The sequence below is a fragment of the Phalacrocorax carbo genome, chromosome 1 (assembly GCF_963921805.1).
Source record: "Phalacrocorax carbo chromosome 1, bPhaCar2.1, whole genome shotgun sequence".
Lineage (NCBI taxonomy): Eukaryota > Metazoa > Chordata > Aves > Suliformes > Phalacrocoracidae > Phalacrocorax > Phalacrocorax carbo.
The window spans coordinates 192,598,698-192,618,597 of NC_087513.1; the positions used below are offsets into that span (position 1 = coordinate 192,598,698).

Here is a 19,900-nt window from a genome sequence, read left to right on the forward strand (position 1 = left end):
AGCTACGAGACTGTCCCTCTGCCTAAGTGAGATATCCTGACAGTAAGCCTGGAGTTAAACAGAAACAACTCTGTTTTCTTCACTCCTGCAATCTTACATCAATTCACCAGTTATTATTTCCTCTTGTCAAATGAAGCAATAGCAAACATTTGAAATGATGTTGTGGCTTTTCCAAAGAACATTTTCCCTCTCCTTCTCTTGCCTCCTTCTGCCTTTCCCTGTATATTTGATAGTACATCAGCTTCCTCTTGAAATGATCCCCAGTAGAGCACTTCAGCTATTTCAACCAGGGTTTTTCTGAAGGTATTTTTTAAAAACTATCTTCTACAGCAGAGTTTGGTTATAATGAAGAACAATAAAAAAATCCTTCTGCCTTGGAGACGTAGTCTTGTACTCACTAATGTGTACGGTGAACTCTGTACGTAGAATATCCCCACTGGATTCAGTCAGTGGTATTGTCTGCACACACAGAGTTAAGCACCTGTGTAAGTGCTTGCAAGGTGATGGCTTTAAATCTCACTAGAAGCTAAAAAGATATGCATTGCTGTGCCAGAGAGACTAAAGACAACTCACAGTAATTTTTTTTTCTAAAGTGGCTGTCATTTAGCAACACATATAATGAAGAGAACAGCAATGATCTTCCAATGGATTTCTTTACCCCACTCCAATACTTGTCATCACCTCGATCTAGGCAGGATATTCAGGAAACTTGCAGTCTGGGCAATTTCACAGTGATGCTGAGTGAATATCTGATATGACAGAAGACACCAAGGGCTACAGGATTTAATCCTAGCACAGTTTTTCAGATTAATAAATGACATAAGAAAAACCCCTCCAGAGTTAGTTTCTTGCTGTTACTGCAGGATTGAATCTGGGCTTAGTCTGCTTCAATGTTTCTCTGATGTAATTGCCCAGGAAATCAAAGAACAGTAGTCTTTTCATTTGACAGGATTTTTAATGCTTATGAGTTTGAAAATAAAGGCCAGATAAGGACTGTATCAGGAGACAGATTAAGGGCCAGCCTGCAGTGCAGAGATCTTGGGTGAGGTGCTGTCATCGATACCTTTGGCTCAGAGAAGTTATTCTGCATGGAGTTGTTTGCAACATGCAAGTGGAGAAGGAGCAGCCTGTCTTGGTAGCCCAAATCTTCATATAAATCCATGGAAATCCTGACCTGCACTGCATTTGTTCGATGAAGTTCACAATTTTTATAGCCTTTCTGTACAAAGCTTATGGTGAACTGAACAATGACTTAGGATGCAATAGGCTATTTACAATATCACAGCGTTTTCCTAGGGGCATTGCTAATACCAGTGCACCATGCCAATCCAGAACAGCTGGAAAAAAGGATGCTTGGAACGCTGGAAAGATTTTTGTTCACAGTAACACACTGTGTCAATGAATTTTGCAATGAGAAGTCTGTAAACATGGATCTTTCTGGGTGCTGAGTGAGGCAGTGGAGAAATGATGCCTCTCAGAGCTTTTGTTTCAGACTCCGAGCAGCTTTTGGTATTCATCAGCATTTTCAGTCGCTGGCTTTTAAGATGTGTCTGTAAACAAAGGACTTCTTAGAAAATATCCTTTTCAAGGGCAGACTGAAAAAGGGTAAAGACTTTATGAAGCAAAAGTTAACAGCTTCCAAAATATAATGATATAAGCAAGCCAACAAGCACTGAGTGGTAGGTCATAAAATTCCTTTCAAATTTATATAAGAAAGCAACACATTGTATAAAACATAGAATGGATGACCTTTCTTCCTTTAAAAGCCTCAGCAATTTTTCTTTAATGGCAACACAGTATTTGGAAATACTATTTCCTAAATAAACAATGTCATACTGCTTAACTTAAGGAAATGTACTTTGGTAACAAGAGTTTCAGTGCCGGTTTTTCTCCCTTCCCTTTCTCTAGGACAATTGCACTGCCTTCAGTGGGTTAGCTTAGCCTTGGCTGTGATGGAGAAGGAGGCAAACCAACTCGAGAGGGACCACGTTTGTAGTGTATATGAGAAAATTACTCCTTACTTCAAAGACGCATGCTACAGGGCATGGCCGAAGGTGCAGCAGTTCATTTCAGAGCAGGAACCAGGCAGCCTGATTGCTGATATTGGTGAGTGGGGTTGTTTATCACATTGCTAATGACAGACTAAGTATGTTCTCTCTTTCTATCAAGCAATATTTGTGGCAGAAGGGTTTGGAGCTTGTGAATCAAACTGGGGAGTCAAAATGGCTAGACTGACTACCAAATTTGCCTCCTACTTTGCCCCACCATTCATAGGTATACGAAGACGACCTGACTTTTCCCAGTACCCAGCAGGTCAACTAAACTGAGGCACTAAACTGAAGCTAAATTTATTAAGATGTCAGTAGTGGATGTTAATGTTGCATATTGATATGATAATTCTGGAATTTGAAATCTTTAGCTCTTACAACATGTATTGTGTGTGGCCAGTTTGAAGCAAGTATAATGACACTGTCCTGGTGCTTTGGGGAACAATGTGTGAGAGTTTTTAATTCCCCAAAAGTTTGAGAATGTCTAAATGGTAGAAGGGAAGCCTCTGTACCAGCCTTCAGCACCTGCACCAGAAGTGGATACATGCTGGTTGCCCAAATGAGATCTGGGCATTAACTCATCATTTCTACATGTTTAGGCTAGACTTCTAAATAGTTTTTTGGACCTGTAATCCTTTACAGCAGCACATATGTGTAGTCTTCCCACTCTAGCATGGGAATGCTTGTGAAAGAGAAAAATTACTGAGGGTTGGGTTAATCACGCTAACTTTTTGGGTGCCATTCAAACTTTACCATATACTTTTCCCAGTTTATCACAGTCAAAACGCTCAGGAGTATATTCCTAGATCTTGGAAGATTTTGTAGTGTTTTCAATGTGAACAAATAAAACACATAAAAAGAATGAGCACATTGATTTTTTACCAATGTGACAGACTTTGGACTTTGTTAATGCTGCAATTTAAGCTCAGGCTTGGCTCCTGGGCGTTGGCCTGCAGAGGCTGCTGGCATGGTCTTGTGGTGTCCGTGGCCAGAGACACATTTCATGCAAGATACAGTTGCCAAGAGTGGTGCCACAGCACTGGAAAGGAGTCTATCTGCAGGGCTATCCTCTGCCCCTCCACCCCTGCAAAGCAGCCTCTGGTGTTAGATTAGAGGAAATGTATTTAGTAGCTGTCATTTGGCTTATACTGGAGCCTTTCTCTCCAAAAGTGAAAACCAGAAAAAGTCCTGGAGTTGTCTTCCAGTCAGAGCTTCAGGGTAGTCCTCTTTCTGCTCTTTCTCTTTGAAAAAATAAAGCCTAATATTAGCCAAGTGCTGGCACCATTTCACAGCACCTTTTCTCACCTGGTGCTGAAGTCAGGCATGGGAAGGACTGATTCCAGCTTTTCTCTGGATATCTTTCCTTCATTCCTGGGAGATGGGATCAGCAGTTAATATTAGACAAGCAGTTAGGAGCAGAATTCTATCTGCAGCTCGCAATGATTTATCTCCTATTCAAATGTCATAACAGATTGATTGGACTAGGAGGCTCCTTACCGAACATAGGGACCCACACGGTGGGGTACACAGAATAGGTGCCATGGGATGGCTGTAACCTAAATATAGGGACTTAAATATTCAGAAGGCTCCAAAATAACTATAATTTTTAGAACGAATTAGAGAGAAAATGTAGGCTCTGACCCAAGCTTAATGACTGATGCAAGCATAGCCTTAAACAGGATGTGAACTAAGGTCTGTGCAAGGTACAGGGTATTATGCTAGCCTGATGCACTTACCTCCCTGATCTTAATGTGAACTATGATTTTTATGATGCAAGTGAGAAGGCAAGTTTTTAAAATTAATAATCTATGTTAAAATACACTTTCTGTTAAGATCCAGATAATTCTGCAAATAAATTATCAAAAATTTAGGTAAGATCCATTTAACTGATGACATTAAAACTGTTCTTTCCTAAAGATGTCTGCCTTTATTTCAACTCAAGAAGTATTTCAATTTAGGAAGATGTAAATTTCCATGTCGCAGGCTCCATTATGAAAAGGAAACTGCGTGGAGATACCAGAAAAAGAAACTCTACTGTTGTCATGGTGACAGCAATTAGCAGCAGTTAAAACAGCAAACAATGGATTTAATGGTTTGGTCTAATAGTGACTTAATTACTTAGCAGTCTAGTTTGTCTATCAGCATTTCAATACACAGGAATAATTCAGTGCTGTGCTCCCACTACATAATGCTTTCACTTAGCATTTTGAGTATTACAAGCAGAACTGCAGTAGCACCATTACCATAAATATTTTTGATTCCGTATGTGGTGGGAAGGCCAAGGTAAATGCTCTCTAGCAGTCCCACTTGAACACCTCTTGTCACGCAGCAGAGAGCCTGCTAGACAGAAAAGAGCAGTCTGTGCTCATTGTACTGTGATGGTAAAAAATAACCTGAATTCCACTGCAATTGTATCATCTCCTTTAAAATGGGTGGAGAATTTCAAGCTATTAGGCCAGCCAAGGGCGTACATCATGGCTTATGTCAGGAATACATTTTCTTTTGTACAGACACCGAATAATTGCCTTTCTTTCTCCTCCTCACTATTTCTTCAGGCTGAGGAAATGGCAAATACCTTCACATCAATTCTCAAGTCTATAAACTGAGTTGCGACTACTGTTTCCATTGCTGGAATTAGCATGAAATGAAGGCCATGATGTAATGTTATGGCATAGCTTGTATCTGCCTTATTGAAGTGAGTGCTTTGATGCTGTCCTGTCCTTTGCTGGTAAGTTCTGCGCACTGCCAGTGTATATAGGTCAGACCTTTAAAGGGTCTAAAGCACTCAGTCTCTTCTAAGTTTGTTCTTTTTTCAGTGACCAACAGAATATTTTGGGTTTTGTAGACCAGGTAAATCTATATTAACACAAGAAATGTATATTATTGCAAACTCAGTGAAGAACTACAAAATGGGTAATTCACACAGATGAGAGCTGTTTTATTCTAGCCCAAGCACAAGTGAAGTACAATGTGCAAAACAGGAAAGGAAAGCCTTATTTTTGCCTTATTACATGCAGAAATTTGAAATGTTGGCTCTGTCAGGAGGAAAATATAACAAAACTCTCTTAGGAACACTGAACATATTCGAAGCTCAGTATTAAATCCTTTTGCACCTTTCCAAACGCTGATTTTGGAACAAACCATGATCCATGGTTTGTCAGCCAACACAATCAGTTTGTGCTGATGAGGATGACCCTGTCACTGATCTGGCTGGAAAGTAACCAGCAAAAAGAAAGGTTGCTTTTAGCCGAATCAGTTACCCATTGCTTCACTGCAGAGAGACCTGCTTCAGCAAAAGCAGGGGATAATGCAGAGAAAGAACAAGGAGCCAATGACAAAGCAAGCAGAAGTGCCTGTTCCAGTGGCACTGCTGCCTTAAAATGTTCATCAAATAGCCTCAGATTTCATTTCTTGTAAAACTTTTCCTTTTTGTTTACTTGCCCTATTCAGTGTAACTTAATGATGGAGGAACTACCTGTCTTTGCCACTTTTAAAGCAGAGGTTGAATCATAGCTTTAGCCTTTATTTTTTTCTCTTTTAAATTTTGAGGGTTCTTTGTTTTGGGAGTATTAAAATTACTCAATGACCTTTTAGAAGTTAGGTATGAAGCTTATACAGATTAAAAGTTGGACAATACTCTAAATAAAACAAATTACAGTGCCCAGCAAACTTGATTTTCCTTTTCTCAACCAAAGGAGTGTGAAGGTCTTTAAGCCTTGTTAAATCAAAGTGAAATGTTAATACCTCACATCTCTTGAAGTTAGTGAGTAGCCTTACACAACCTCTTCTCCATGTCTTGGGTGACCTTTCTTTAAGCCCTGAAGAACTTTACCTTTCAAGTGCAGGTCCATGTCATATAATTTGACATCTGATAGAAATTTGAGATGGCATTATTCTCACTGGTACATCATTGTATGGGGCTGTGAACCATGCTCAGCTACACCATGTGTAAATCTTTCAGTCATGATTTAAGAAACATGACCAACAGCAAAGTCCTTATTATTTGGTTTTCACATCTTTTGTCCAAATGGAGGAACAATCATCCTGTGCCCAAAGGTGATTTGGCATTCTCCGGAAATCCAGGGCAAGGAAGTGAAGGACAGCCAGATTTGTTGAAAAGGGTATGTAGCAATGTTCAGAAGTTGTTTGACTTAAAAGAGTCTGTGCCCCAGGAGTACTTGTGAACACTCTACAGAAAAGCAGAGTGGCTGGGCTGAGGTCATTGCTGGAGATGCAGGTTTACAGACCTTCCCATCCACAACGAGCTGAAAGTCCTCTTCGCATGGCTGCTGGGTGAGAAGCTAGAATCGGTGAGGAATCCAGAATGATACTAGAGCGACAAGTAGAACTGTGTGGTTATGGACTGGGGCCGTTTCAGCACTATAATATGGCTGCAAATTACAAAGTTATTTCTGTTACAGCCTTTACCATCACAGATCATGCATGAACCATAGTAATGATTGTATTTTCTTATTATTGCTGAAAGATATGGTTCAGATGTATTATAAAGCTTCAAATAATATGCTGAGTTATTATATATATTAGTATATAGTATAATACTCATATAGTACATATATACTACTGTTTGGGCAAGCATGTGTTCTCTTTATCTTCAGGAGATTGTCAAGGGAGGCAAGACGTTTCTGTAGGTGTTCTAAAGCCAGGTCAGGTCTGTTGTAGGAAATATTGGCAGAGGAGGAGTGTCAATCCTAACTTGATGATTTTTTCCTTGTACTCAACACCTATTCCTTATGCATATATAATGAAGAATTTTTGCCACTTCCATGAATGGAGTATCCTATACTGACAAGAAACAACTCTAGACATGATATATCAGCAAAAGTTTAGAATGTGCTGCTTTCAAATGCTTAACTTTCTGTTCAGGGAGACAAATTTTCCCTGTGAGCACGCAATTCATTCCACAACGTTTTCACTGCCATAAGAAAGAAAAATACTCACTTTCCCAGTGATTTCATAGCATAATTTTATTTGAGGTTTAATATCCCCGAACAACAGAAGTCATCCCCTTTGCAGTATACTGATGGCTTTGTTATTGTTACAGTGATGAAGCCATTCCTGTATTATTGAAATAAGTAGGATTTCTGCCACTTGCAGTAATGGCAAGAGAACCGGCACTCGTGTTTCCACTTTGGCTAAGGAATTGTTCCAAATCGTAATGCAAGACTGACTTTTTTAGCATGGCTTTACCTCTGTCCAGGTGGCTTTCTCCTTTATATGGAGAGGTCATATTCTCTGTTAATAAAATCTTGTATATGCTGGGCTCTTGGACTGAGATGGGCAATGGATAAGAAGCAGCTTTTTTTTCCTATTAATTTAGATAAGTAATTCCTTTCCTTCAAATGCAAAGGCAAAGACATCACATTTTCCTCTCCTATTATGGGTCACATACTCAAGTCAGTAAAGTTATTTTATATTACTGAAATATCTGATCAGACTCTTCATCCCAGTGGGAAAAAGGGTTCCTGGAGTGAAGAGCATCAAATGTCTTTCCTTGGTGTTAATACCAATATGTGAAAATTAACTTTTCTTTAATCTGTGATCTTTTAGTCTTGTGGTAATTTAACAGAGAATGTGAGGGGAATCTAAAGGATGTAAACCTGTCTAGTCCTCTAATTTACACTGTCTGAGAAAATCGTCTGCATCACTGCAAATAGTAAAATTCTTAAAGTTTACAAGGGTCTCCTGGGGAAAAAAGAAGTCCAAATAAAAGGTCCTTACTATATAAGGTTCTGACTTTATGCTAAAAATCAATGAGATGCTGAGCAAGAAGAAACCAAGTGTTAGTATCAGATCATATCAGTGTAGTTATATTGCACTGTTGTGCTAATTAATATAGGCACAACGTTGCAAAGTCATCATGAGATAGTTTCTTTACTCCATAAAGAAACTTCATATTTCTGTGCAACCTTGGTTATTTCTGCATAACACTGAGTTTTGTCGGGTAGGTGTATCAACACTACCTGCCAGTTCTCCCAAATTCTGTTTTTCCTAAGGATCGATAGGGATTACATTCTAACAGTTTTTTAACTTTTTTTCAGCAAAAAGGCACTGTGGTGAGAAAATTACTTTCCCTAAAATAAGCAATATTAAAGGCACAACAAGCAACCTGTCCCAGTGGAAAGCAGAGTATAATGAGGTCTGGTATGACAGCATCAGGAACTCCGTAATGCCATAGAAATTGGAAAGAAATAATCAAAAAACATGACTATCAATAATTCTAAGGGATGGTGTGAAGAACCAAAGCCAGGATGGCTACAGCATAACATGAATTAGAACTAGAATAAGCCTTTATAAATGCATACAAAGCAAGAGGAAAACAAAAAGGAAAGAACAGCAAGTAACAGGTGGCAGGGGAAGTTGCATTTTCCTTTGGTCTTTACAGAAAATTAATAGTAGTCATCAGTAAGTGAGTAGAGTTTTAACCAGAGGACAAAATTTTAGACTATAAAAAGGAAATAACATCTTAATATTTAGATAAATTAGGATGCACAGGTTGTTAGGAAATAATGAAATTAATTTTAAACTACTGACAACTAGCAGATTATCTTTAAGATCTCCACCAAGTCAAAAAAAGAAAACTTAATACTAGTTTCCATAAAAGAAAGGACATCAAAAGGAAGCCAGCCTAACTTAATGCAAGAATACTAGAATAAATAATTTCAATAATCTAATTTAAATTGAATAAATTATTTAAACCTACAGAATACTAATGTAATGGAAAACAGCCAACAGGTATTTGTCAGAGGCAAGCCAATCTGCTTTCTGTCTTTGACAAGGTAATCACCCCAATAGACAGGGTAGCGGGAGAAGACATGATATATCTCGACTCCCGTGTCATTTTTGCAAGTGAAATAAGTAAATAGAGCTAAGAATATGGAAAAAAAAATCAGTATCAAAATGGATCAGTAGTTCACTGTCCAATCAGGACACATTTCAAATAGGATGCTCTTGGGACCCACCCTACATCTGCTTCTATGCAAAATTTTAATTAATAGCTTTGATGACAGAATAGAGAGCATATTGAACAATTTGTGAACAGCTCCTGTATAGGAAGAGTTGGAATTATTTTGGAAGTGGGATTTCACATCCAAATGATGTAGAGTTGTCTGAAAACAACAAGAAGAGATACAGAAACCATTGGGAGGGACATACCATTCTTGGGAAGGAACTGTTCAATGAACAAAGTGAGAAATATGGCCAGGCAAGATGGACCACAGGCCATATATGTGTGAGTAGTGTCGTGAAGTTACAAAACCAGGCAAACACCTGTCTGGGGTATGAAAACAAAGCAGTTTCACGGAAGTCAGAAGAATTAATCATCCTCCTGGGCTTGGTAGTTTTGAGATCCTAGGTGGAATATCATATACGCTTTTGGGGACCATGTCTTAAAATGTTTGCGATCGATGTGGAGACATTTTAAATTCAGAAAATCTGAATTACTAGAGGAAAATGAAGGAATTGGGTTTGGTTAGTCAAGAAAAAAAAAAAGAAAAGACTGAAGGAAACCTAATAGTCTTCAAATAGATAAATGATTTTTACAGAAAGCTGGTATTACTTTTACATAGAAATAAAAATATAATCATCTTAACCTCCAGCAAAGGTTATTTTCCTCACATATTAAAAGGCTTTTAAGACCAGGTTAGACCAATTTGGGTCACATTTGAGCCAAGTGTTTAATTCTGCCTTGGAGCTGGAAAAGGAACTGCCTCTATTTTTCTACATCTATTTGAATGTAAAGGCCACCCATCTTTTTTGAGAAAAATCCATTGACTCTCTTGTAACCAGTTGCTGCCTAATCTTAATACAGCTCTTCTCACAGCAGATCAGTCTCCTCCCTGATGGAAGCCAGAGGTGCAAAATACTAATGAAGTCTGAATATCGCAAGAGGCCTCACAAGAGACAGAGGAGAAATGCCACCTATAGTGGGATTTTCTAGATTTGATGAGGCCACCCGCAGGGTATTGTTGCTTCCTCTGAGACATCTGCAAGTCCTGATTTCAGCTTTGGTCTCACCACTGCTAGTGTTCTATTTAAAATGAATAATACAGTTATTTCTAAGCTAGTAATCACAAATTCTTAGAGATGTGGAGAAGCTCCACAGGACAGTCAGAGCCTGTGGTTGACACCTGCAGGCTTTATCTGTCGTTCACGCAGTTGCTCTCGCTGGGTTCGTGAGCTGACAGCATTGTCTATCAGTGCAATTCTCACCAACAGCAAGGAGCCTGATTTCTATCTCAGTTAAATCAGGAGCTTTCTGTTCCTTGCATTGATATTTTCATGGAAGTTAAAACTGATTTATCAAAAATATCCTAAGTTTATTTCCAGTGGATGATATATAGTTATCTCAGGATGCAGTCAGGTCAGAGAACTTGACTCTGTCTTTCTTTTTCCTTAGAAAAATGTGCATCAAAACAGAACAAGCTCTAGCCCTTACAGTCCCCTCTATTGCTCCAAGTTATGGGATGCAGAACTGATGCCTTATATTTAGTTTAATTTTCACAGTAGTAGCCAACAGCCTGCTCAGCACTTTTAAATGTAATCATTTATTCTAGACCACAATTGGCTACCCGTGGTTTTATTACTGTCCTCGTGTTGACAGTATATCTGTTTTAAATCTTACCTACATGTTCTTAACAATGTGTTACCTGGTTGCAAGGTCTTGACCAGCCGTTGGGTGTCATTAAAAGAGGTGACAGCTTGTCACCAGCTGCACAACTTGCTCGTGTACGGCTGCTGACCTCCGCTCTCTCAGGGTGCAGAGCAATGTGGATGTGGTTTTGGAAGGAGGGATGGCTGAGCAGCTTCCACCTGATGGTTTTGGCAGGTTTGTGCTGTCACTCAACAGCAGGATCCCGAGTGTGGGATTTCACTGTACAATACCAAAAGCTTATTCTCCTGCTGGGTAAGACACTGAAATCCAGAATAGCTTTCAGGCACCCAAGCTGGGTGCACATTTAAACCTTCTTCACTGAAGATATGTGGTGCCAAGGCTTCTTTTGGGGCTGGCAACTGACAGAGCATTGCAGAGATTTTTTTTTCCCCCCCTCTTTCCAGTCCAGCCAAGTCCTCAGGGCATTCACCAGAAAGTGGGAGAACACAATTCACCTCCTTCCTCAGCTGGAGGGGTTTCAAAACCCACATTTCCAATACTCCGGGACATGCCCCTGTCCTCAAACACCTGGCTGCACTGGGTGGAGAAAACTACCACCATCCCTTGGAACCTGCAGCCAAGAAGTCAAAAGGAGGTGGAAGAGGAGCCTAAGCCTGTAGCCCAGCACATAGGAGCATGCCCAGGAGGGAAGGAAAGAATGCAGCTACCTGCATTGTTTCCTCTATATGCAGTGACTGACTAATATAAAGTGTACAAGCAAGATTAAATGGTGCTTGAGAGCAGACTGAGGTGGTTCTGAGAGCCCATCAGGTGAACCCCAGAGGTACTGCGGTGGGGGGAGGTGGAGCAGCAGCTCCAGGCAAAGCCCTGCTGCTCTGGGTGGGAAGAGGTGAGGAGTTATTCAGGCTCTGAGCAGGTGACTCAAGGAAGGAAGCAAAGAAGGGGGACAGTTTGAAGTGACCTTGCTCCACCGGATCTTGTATTACTACCTTCTTTTGCTGGTGTTAGCTATAGGTGTCCCCACCTTATGTCACTGTGAGAAGCATTCCAGAATTATCCTTAATATAAAAGCAGAAGTAATTCTGCTGAAACCAGTGTAGCTAGTCAGATGCTTAAAATTAAGCACATAATTATATTCCTGAATCAAGCCTTTAATAAGTTAATTAAATTTAATAATTATAGTGATTTTTATAAAGGCAGCATCCTCATTTGCTAATGCTAACCATCAATGTGGGAAAATTAAAGAAGGAACAAATTTTCCAACCTAGAGTAATTAATGAGTTATGTTTTTAATAGGAAAAGTTATTAATGGAAAAACTGTTTGAAGTTTACTCAGTAATTCTTTTAAGTAATTCTCTGGTATATTAGTATTTTTCCTCCCCTTTTTATTTCTGATAACACCATAATGAAGAGAATAAAATCATATTTAACTTAGAATCATGCCTTCTATATACATTCCAATTGTTCCTTTTATTACCACTGCCAGAGATAAAGTGACATCTAAAGTGTATATACAGTACATACAAAAGAGTCTCCGAGATAAAGATTCTGTGATCCTTAAATACCTTCCAAATGTCTCTGAAGGGATTTAACTTCAGTAAAGGAATTTGACAGAGGAAAGCAATTTCTGATTACACAGATTTCTTTTTGCCATTTAACAGGGTTTAAATTGAATCACTGACCTAAAATATTAATTTTGAAAATTACTTCTAAAAAAATATTCAGCCAAAATTGTTGATGCTTTCAGTTTTGTTCTCTGAAGACAGCTGAATGACACAGAAGTGTATCTTGCATTGTCTGCTTGTTCTAAATAATCCCTTTTAGTAGGATTAGTCACAGTATTAAATTAAGAGAAGGAGCAATTAATTATATTCTTATGAAATGAAGAAGAGAAGAATCTTTGAAATGTCCTCCTTTCCTCCTCGCCCCCTCTGTATGAAATCTAAAATTGCATTATGTCTTTTTCACTTATGGAAAACCTTTAAGTCTTCAATTTAAACAAAAGTGGTGGGAATGAGCAGTACATGGCACATAATTAATTTGGAATTACTTCTAGGTACACTAGGGGAATGTATGGCCAAAATGAAAAGGAATGCTTGATTTCTAACAGCTGCTAATACATGAATCAAGGCCTTGCTGCTGCAAAGAGCTGTCAGGGGTTTTGAACAAGCACCTGTGCTCACCCCAAACAAGCATTCTTGTGCTTAGATTTCTTTTTTGCAATGGTTTGTTTGGATGTTTACAAAATCGAATGTGGTCCTACTTGCCCCCATCACTATGACATGATGTTGGTTAGTGTGATAATGATAGAGTGTTCATTAAAGCCCTTTTAGCAGTGAACTTAAGGGGTTTTTCTAGCTTTTGTTACAAGGGTTGCATAACAGCTAAAAAGCTCTGAATATTCTTCTGTGGAAAAAGCATGAGGATAAACTTCTGGAAGAAATTATAGTAGGTAGACAGCTTCAGAGGAGAGCAGTGTGATAATAAGGTTGTATCACTAACTCTCTGATAAATTTGGAGAAAATGACCACAGATTATTAAGAGAGATTGTGAGGGCTGTGAGGGCATAAAACAAAATACTGAGAAACTGCAATTATCCATATGTAGATTGTGTAAATGATACACAGGGGCACAAAGCCTCTTGGAAAAATTAATCTGAGAACCCAAAAAAGGGAAAAAATTCTGATTAGTCTGAAATGGTGCATCAGGCCCACATCAGTAAGTAATTGTGCAAGAACTACATTCTCTCACTGAACTTAACGTGACCGCAATCAAACCTCCTGCTAGGAACAAAAATGCTTTTAAAAATCCACTGCATAAAAGTTTACTACCAAAAAGGAAAAACTCCTAAGGAAAACTGAAAGGGAAAGCCAGAAGGATAAAATGCTAGCAGACAAGTGTGGAAAGTGCTGAAGTGCTGAAAGACTCAATGTTGAATACTTAGTGTAGGTGTATGGCACCTATAAAAAGGCCTCTGTTCAACAGATTCCTATGTAATTTATAATTACAAGTGGAATGAATAGGCTAGTGATAAAGTTCGCTGGTGAGTTATTCAGGATTACTGACTGCAAAGATTTGCAAAAAAAGTCTCCTGTGATACTAATGACTGGGTGCAAAATTGCAGAAAAGTACTCATGGATAAATGCTAGGCAAGGCGCAAAGAAAAAAAAAAAACTAAGCGTACAGGCACAGTGGTACCCTCTATTCTTATTCAGAAAGGAGATACTGAAGTCATTGTCACACTGATTTTCATTGCCCTGAAAAATATTAACTCAGTGTTCAAACCTGGTCAAAAAAAGTATTCAAATGTTAAAAACAAAAATGAAAATCCAGAAGAATGGTAGAAGACAAATACCTGGTGTATCTATATCTTGAATACTGCATTAAATTCAGGTTTTCTCCATTTCTGGAAGGATATAGATGAACTAATAAAGGTCTTTAAAACGATCAAAGGTACAAACTGTTCATGAATGAGGATAGTTTAATGGGCTAGGTCTATTCACCTAAGAAAAAGGTATCATCATAAAAGTATCATAGAAGAAGTGTATACTTCACATAACATCCTGGAACCCACAAATGATTAAATTAGCGAAAAGGGAGTAAATTTCTGTGGTTCCTTACAACAGGATAACTATAGGGAAAGATTTAAAACAGACCATTTCTCTAAAAAACGTATATTTAAATTGCAGATTCCTTTGACATGTGAATTTCTGTAATCAGAAGTACGAGTCCAAGAAAGTATCCACGGAGGACAGATCCATCACTGGCTATTAGATACGAGCTCCAGCCTGTGGCTGAGGAAGATCTTAGGCTGATGACCATAGGAGGTGAGGGGAGAGAGCATCACTCTTCTTCCCTTCTTTCCTTCCCAAACATCTGGTAGTGACTGCTGCCACAGACCCGCACTGGAGGGATGTTTGCTCCAATCCAGGATGAGTTTCTTCTGCCCTGATATTGTTTTCACCACCTGCAAGCTTCTGTTTTTATTGTAATTTAGGACAAAACTAATTTTCATTTAAAGTACCAGTCATCATGACAAATGCACTTTCAAGCATCTGGACCCTTGTCTTATAGTGTTTGAATGGTGGGAAATCACCTTAAAATATATTGAACAGCTGGTGAAAGATTGTTATAGGGGTGTAGTTCTGAAAGACTCCAGGGACACCTTATTGCAGTCTTTAAGTGCTTACAGGGGACTTGTAAGAAAGATGGAGAGAGACTTTTTACCAGGGCCTGTAGTGACAGGACAGGGACAAAGCTTTTAAACTGAAAGAAGGTAGATTTAGATTAGATATTGGAAAGATTTTTTTAATGAGGGTGATGAGACACTGGAACAGGTTGCCCAGAGAAGTGGCAGATGCCCCATCATTGGAAGTGTTCAAGGCCAGGTTGGATGGGGCTTTGACAACCCAGTCTAGTGGAAGATGTCCCTGCCCATGTCAAGGAGGTTGGACTAGATGATCTTTGAAGGCCTCTTCCAACCCAACCCATCCTATCATTCTATGAAATATCACCCCTAGTACCATCTACTCATCAGTATGAGACAAGTTGCAGGAGAAGCAGATCTGAACCATTTCCATCAGGGGGAGGGAAGCAGGCTCATGTCAACGCTGGGCTGCAATCAGCCCTTGCTGAGTGTTTGTGCCTCACTGCCAGCTAACATGAGCAGCTCCATCCATGAAACGGCTCCTTTACTGCACAGTGCAGATAGTTCAGACTAAACACTGTTTCAATGTACAAGGAATGTAATGTCAAGGAAAATAAATAATTTATTTTATATAAGCTGCCTGCTTTAGGTGAGTGTGGCAGCGTGGTGATCTTGGAGCCTGGCAGGTTTGACTTTGATTAAAAACTATCATGTGCAATAAATCACTTGATAATCTGTGATTTCAGGATAGTGTGATGTTGCCCCATGCAGAGGTACTGTTTCCTTGAGTTTTGCATTTTTAAATCGAATACATCATCCATACCTTTTAAAATTATCTGACAAATTTTTCTTGACAACACTGAAGTTTTGCTCCATGTGAGATTTTTATTAATGCACTGTAATTTCTGAAAAGATACTGATACTTTTTTAATTAAAAAGGCAATAATATTTCAGTGTCAACATCTTGACTACAGCTGGAAGACCTGAGATTTTGGAATTGACTTCTGTTCATCTTAAACAAGTGAAACCTACAGGCAGAGCAGCTGAATAACTAAATGTTAAAAGACCCTTTTTCTTCAAAGGTTTCCTTTTGATCCTCACATTGCCACCGAGGCTCTGAATGCATCATTCATTGCAGGGAGAGTGTTTTCCCCTCTCAGCTGGATTGCATGCTGTTGTTCTCTTAATTTTAAAGTGTCTCTTCTTCTGAGGCAAAATGAATGTGATAGTGAATGTCCTCCCTGACAGACACAGAGAGGCTGCAGATACAGAGCTTCTGCTAGCATTTTCCTTTTTTTTCCCCCCTTGAAAGATCTGTTACTTTTCTGTGGAAACCAACACTCTAACAGCTTAACCAAAAACTGGTTTATTATTGTAACCTGAAGTGGTATGTGTAGAAATATCTGCCCAAAATGGCACAGGCATTTTCACTGAGGAAAATATAAGGCTGAATAAATATCACTAATTCTATTGCTTTTCATCTTCAACACCTTTAATATGTGCCCTTTCATTTCCAGCACTATTCCAGGGTTGTTTCCTATTCTTATTTCTCATGTAAAGTTCATCTGATGTAGCTGAAACTTTGCTGAAGTCCCTGCTGTGCACCAAGGCCTGATCAACCTCAACGTCTGTTGTAAATTGCTCTAGAGCTGCACAGCCTAAGAGCAGGAGCCAACCTGCAGAGCTGCCATTTGGCAAATTCCTGCCAAATCCAGAGACCAATTGCCCTTTTGGGGCAAAAGTTTTTATTGAAATGAGAGTCAGATGTAAACTCAGTTCTGACTCAAGCAAAGCTCTGCTGCTTGAGTTTTGCCGTCATAACAATGAGTCGTTCTCCATGTCACATGTGTTTGTGTGGTGTGGGGGGGGTTATCAAGCAAGAGTGGGATTATCTAATTCGTTGTTTTTGTGATACATGCTTGTTAATGGCAGAAGTAGACAAATACTAATTGACTAATTGTCTTTCACCCACATGTCGATGATTTAAATACATCCCAGGCTGAGAGCGGCTGTTCATTTTTTGTGCTCTGTTACTTATGTCTGTCACTAAAAGAGGAGAAATGGGCAGGCAGTTTTAACCTAGTCCACTTTTAATGGGTATTTTCAGCAGGATCACTAGCACGGCTGTTGCAAGGACCATGTATGGCCTCAGTCCTTCAGAAGTGCTTCTTTCAGGCTGCAGATGAGCATTAGGTGAGGGTGAAAACGGGCCAGGTTGCTTTGCCACTGACCAAGTGGTAGCCTTTCATTGAGAAAATAAGACTGTTGTGTTGTTTATTGCCGATCTGAAAGATGTCACTTGTTTCGACGTTTCTAAATTCTGCTGTGTTTTTAAAATAAGTCAGTGTGTTATGAACCCTTTCCACATGTTAGAGATAGTACAATAATGCATAGCACAATGGAAGATAAATAATACATCCTTGTGGTGCAAAACACCAGCTGCCAGTGTGTGAGAGCCAGTCCTTGTCCTTATACTCTGTATTCGTTAGTGCCTCGAGGGATACTTATTCACCTTATCTGTTCTGTTCTAGTGATTCACCATTTTTCAACGGAAGAGAGGCACATGCGAGCAATAAAAGAGATGGCTCGCATCTTGAGAGTAGGAGGCCAGATAATGATATATGAGTGGGCAATGGAGCAAAAATGGAGAAGATTTGAAAACCAAGATGCCTTTGTTCCATTAAATCCTTCACCCCCTTCCTGATCCTCGGGTGAGCTTTGCTCACGTGGAGTACAAAAAACAATTCTTCACAAGGACAAAAAGCTGGCTTTGAACCAGTCGTGTCAAGTTGGATGGGACTTCAGAGGTACACAGGACAGCAAGGAGCTCATCCTGTGGAGGGGAGAACAAAGCACCGTTCACGGTGTTAGAGAAATCTCTGAGATGGTCTCTTGTTCTCAGGATCACTTGACTCAGTATTAGATGTGGGTGATAGGTGGCACCAAGAAGAGCTCATTAGATACTGCAATTATAGTGTTCAGTTGAATGAATTAAACAGAGAAAAAAAAAGTTTAAAAAAACAGAGAGTGAGGCTTTCTGAAACATGCTTCCAACTTTTTTCTACATTGCAAACAGAGTTTAGAAAATACAACGGCTTTTGAAGTGGCTGTTAAACCTGTGCTGCCCATGTCATGCTGCTCGAAGGCTTTCAGAAGTTGCTGTTCAGAATTAGGGCAAGCAACTATACAGCTCCCTATGCTTGCAGATACTATTCATGGTTGCAGTGGAGTCTGTTTATCTGACCTAATTTCACATCAGAAAGAATTAGCTGTCAAACAACGTAAAACAGACCATCACCCAAAACAAGGAGCTTTCTGCCAACCTTAGAACAAAAGGAGAACAAGCTCTTCCCCTGCAGAAAGCAGTCAATGAGTGCACCCTGACCACCCAGAGAAGACATCGGATGGGTCCAAGTAGTGCATGGTTGAGATACTACCATGTTTTTTAAAGAAGGGGAGTTGGCTGAGCTGATAGAGGGTCACATTCCTGAGCTATATATTATTATTATTCACTCATACTTTGACCATGACAATTGGTCCATGATCGCAGAGAAGATTGAAGTGCGGAAGATATAGGGGAAATTTCCATATTGAAATGCACAGAGAATACTTCAGGGCTTTCTTCCTTTTGAAAGCTCACTGCCTTTGAAAATCTTTCCTGAAGCTTTTCCTAGCCTTGGATTTGTTTTGGGGGAGAGGGGGATGTATGAGGAGGAGAGTGCTTTGAAACTCTCAGGTTCTGTGACTTTGTTTTCTTTGATTTTGTTCTTAAAATATATGTCTATTGAAATTTTTTTTCTAGAGTTATTATTTCAGACCAAACACATTTTAGCACTCTGATCTCTTTTAATAAACAGCTGCCAGCTGTGTTTTGTTGCTTGAAAAGAGGTAAAATACAGTTGGAAGGAGATTGCTGGATTATTTTTTACATGTGCATTAAAAGCCTTTGTTATTCATTTATTACTATGTAATCGTTCATGCCAACTTTTTATGCTAAAATTTATTGTACTCTGCCACTTGGTGTAACAAGGGAAGTAACTGAAAGATGTACTATTTTACTACAGTTCACTTTGTCAGCCTGTATGATACTTCTAGTCATATGAGACAGTCTTTTATGAGAATTACTAGGTGTACAGAGCCCTCATGGCAGAGGCAGCAACTCACGATGTTGTCATAGTCTAGAGATCTTTTTCATTGCCTTGTAGCAGTCACAGCCAAGAAAGCAAACTCTTATTTTTATCTACAGATTCACCTTTTGCGAAGAAGATAAGATTCGTTATCCAACATTTATAGATAAAGAAACTGAGGTAATTAATTTTGCTTAAGGTTGCAATGTAGAGTAAATATTTGGAAGTAAACAAAACAAAAATCCCAAGCAATATGGCTGTTTTGCTGACAATTATTAATGTGCTAGGGACTATCTGTAATTTTACTTCCTGCCTTGTTTCTGTGGATTTGTGAATCAGCAAGTCAGAGATCAAACTAGTTTTCTGAGAAATAAGCCCCTGCATGTTCTTTATATGTCTGTTAGTAGCAGATACATATCATGTTTTCAAATGTAGCGTGGAACTATGCAGTAATCTGAGTTTTTAAATACAGCTTTAATTCAGTTTGGATATAATAGCTGTAATCACATTTCCTTTACTTCCTCCCATGGAATTCAAATCAGTGGTGTCATAGTACATCTTGTATTTTCAGGTGGAAAAGCTAGAGGGGCTAATCAATCTCCTCCATCTGTAATGCCTGCCTCTGCAGTGCTGCCTTTTTCCCCCTAGATGTTATGTTTGTGCAAGTGAAGAAAATAATTTTCAGTCACAAAACATTGCTGCCGTTCAGCTCTGGTGACACCATTCCCTTCATTTTGTACACTTTTTTCCATGCCAGAAGGACTTGACAACATCTCCCTATTTTTCAGTGCAGCTTCAGGTTGCACTAAGCAGCAGCAGCGTGTTGCAGCTCTAAGCCTCTCCATCGTGTCTGCTCCTACGGTTCAACAGGCTGCTAACCCACACAATGCACCAGAGGAATGCCTTTGATCGTAGCTGCCAGTCCTTGCCCTCAGGCACACCTGAT

At 39.3% G+C, this 19,900-nt stretch overlaps 1 pseudogene; it reads left to right on the forward strand.

Moving 5' to 3' along the window:
* The first annotated feature begins 1,952 nt into the window (after window positions 1–1,952).
* On the forward strand, window positions 1,953–18,299 carry LOC104044676 (probable tRNA methyltransferase 9B; annotated as a pseudogene).
* The last annotated feature ends 1,601 nt before the right edge of the window (window positions 18,300–19,900 follow it).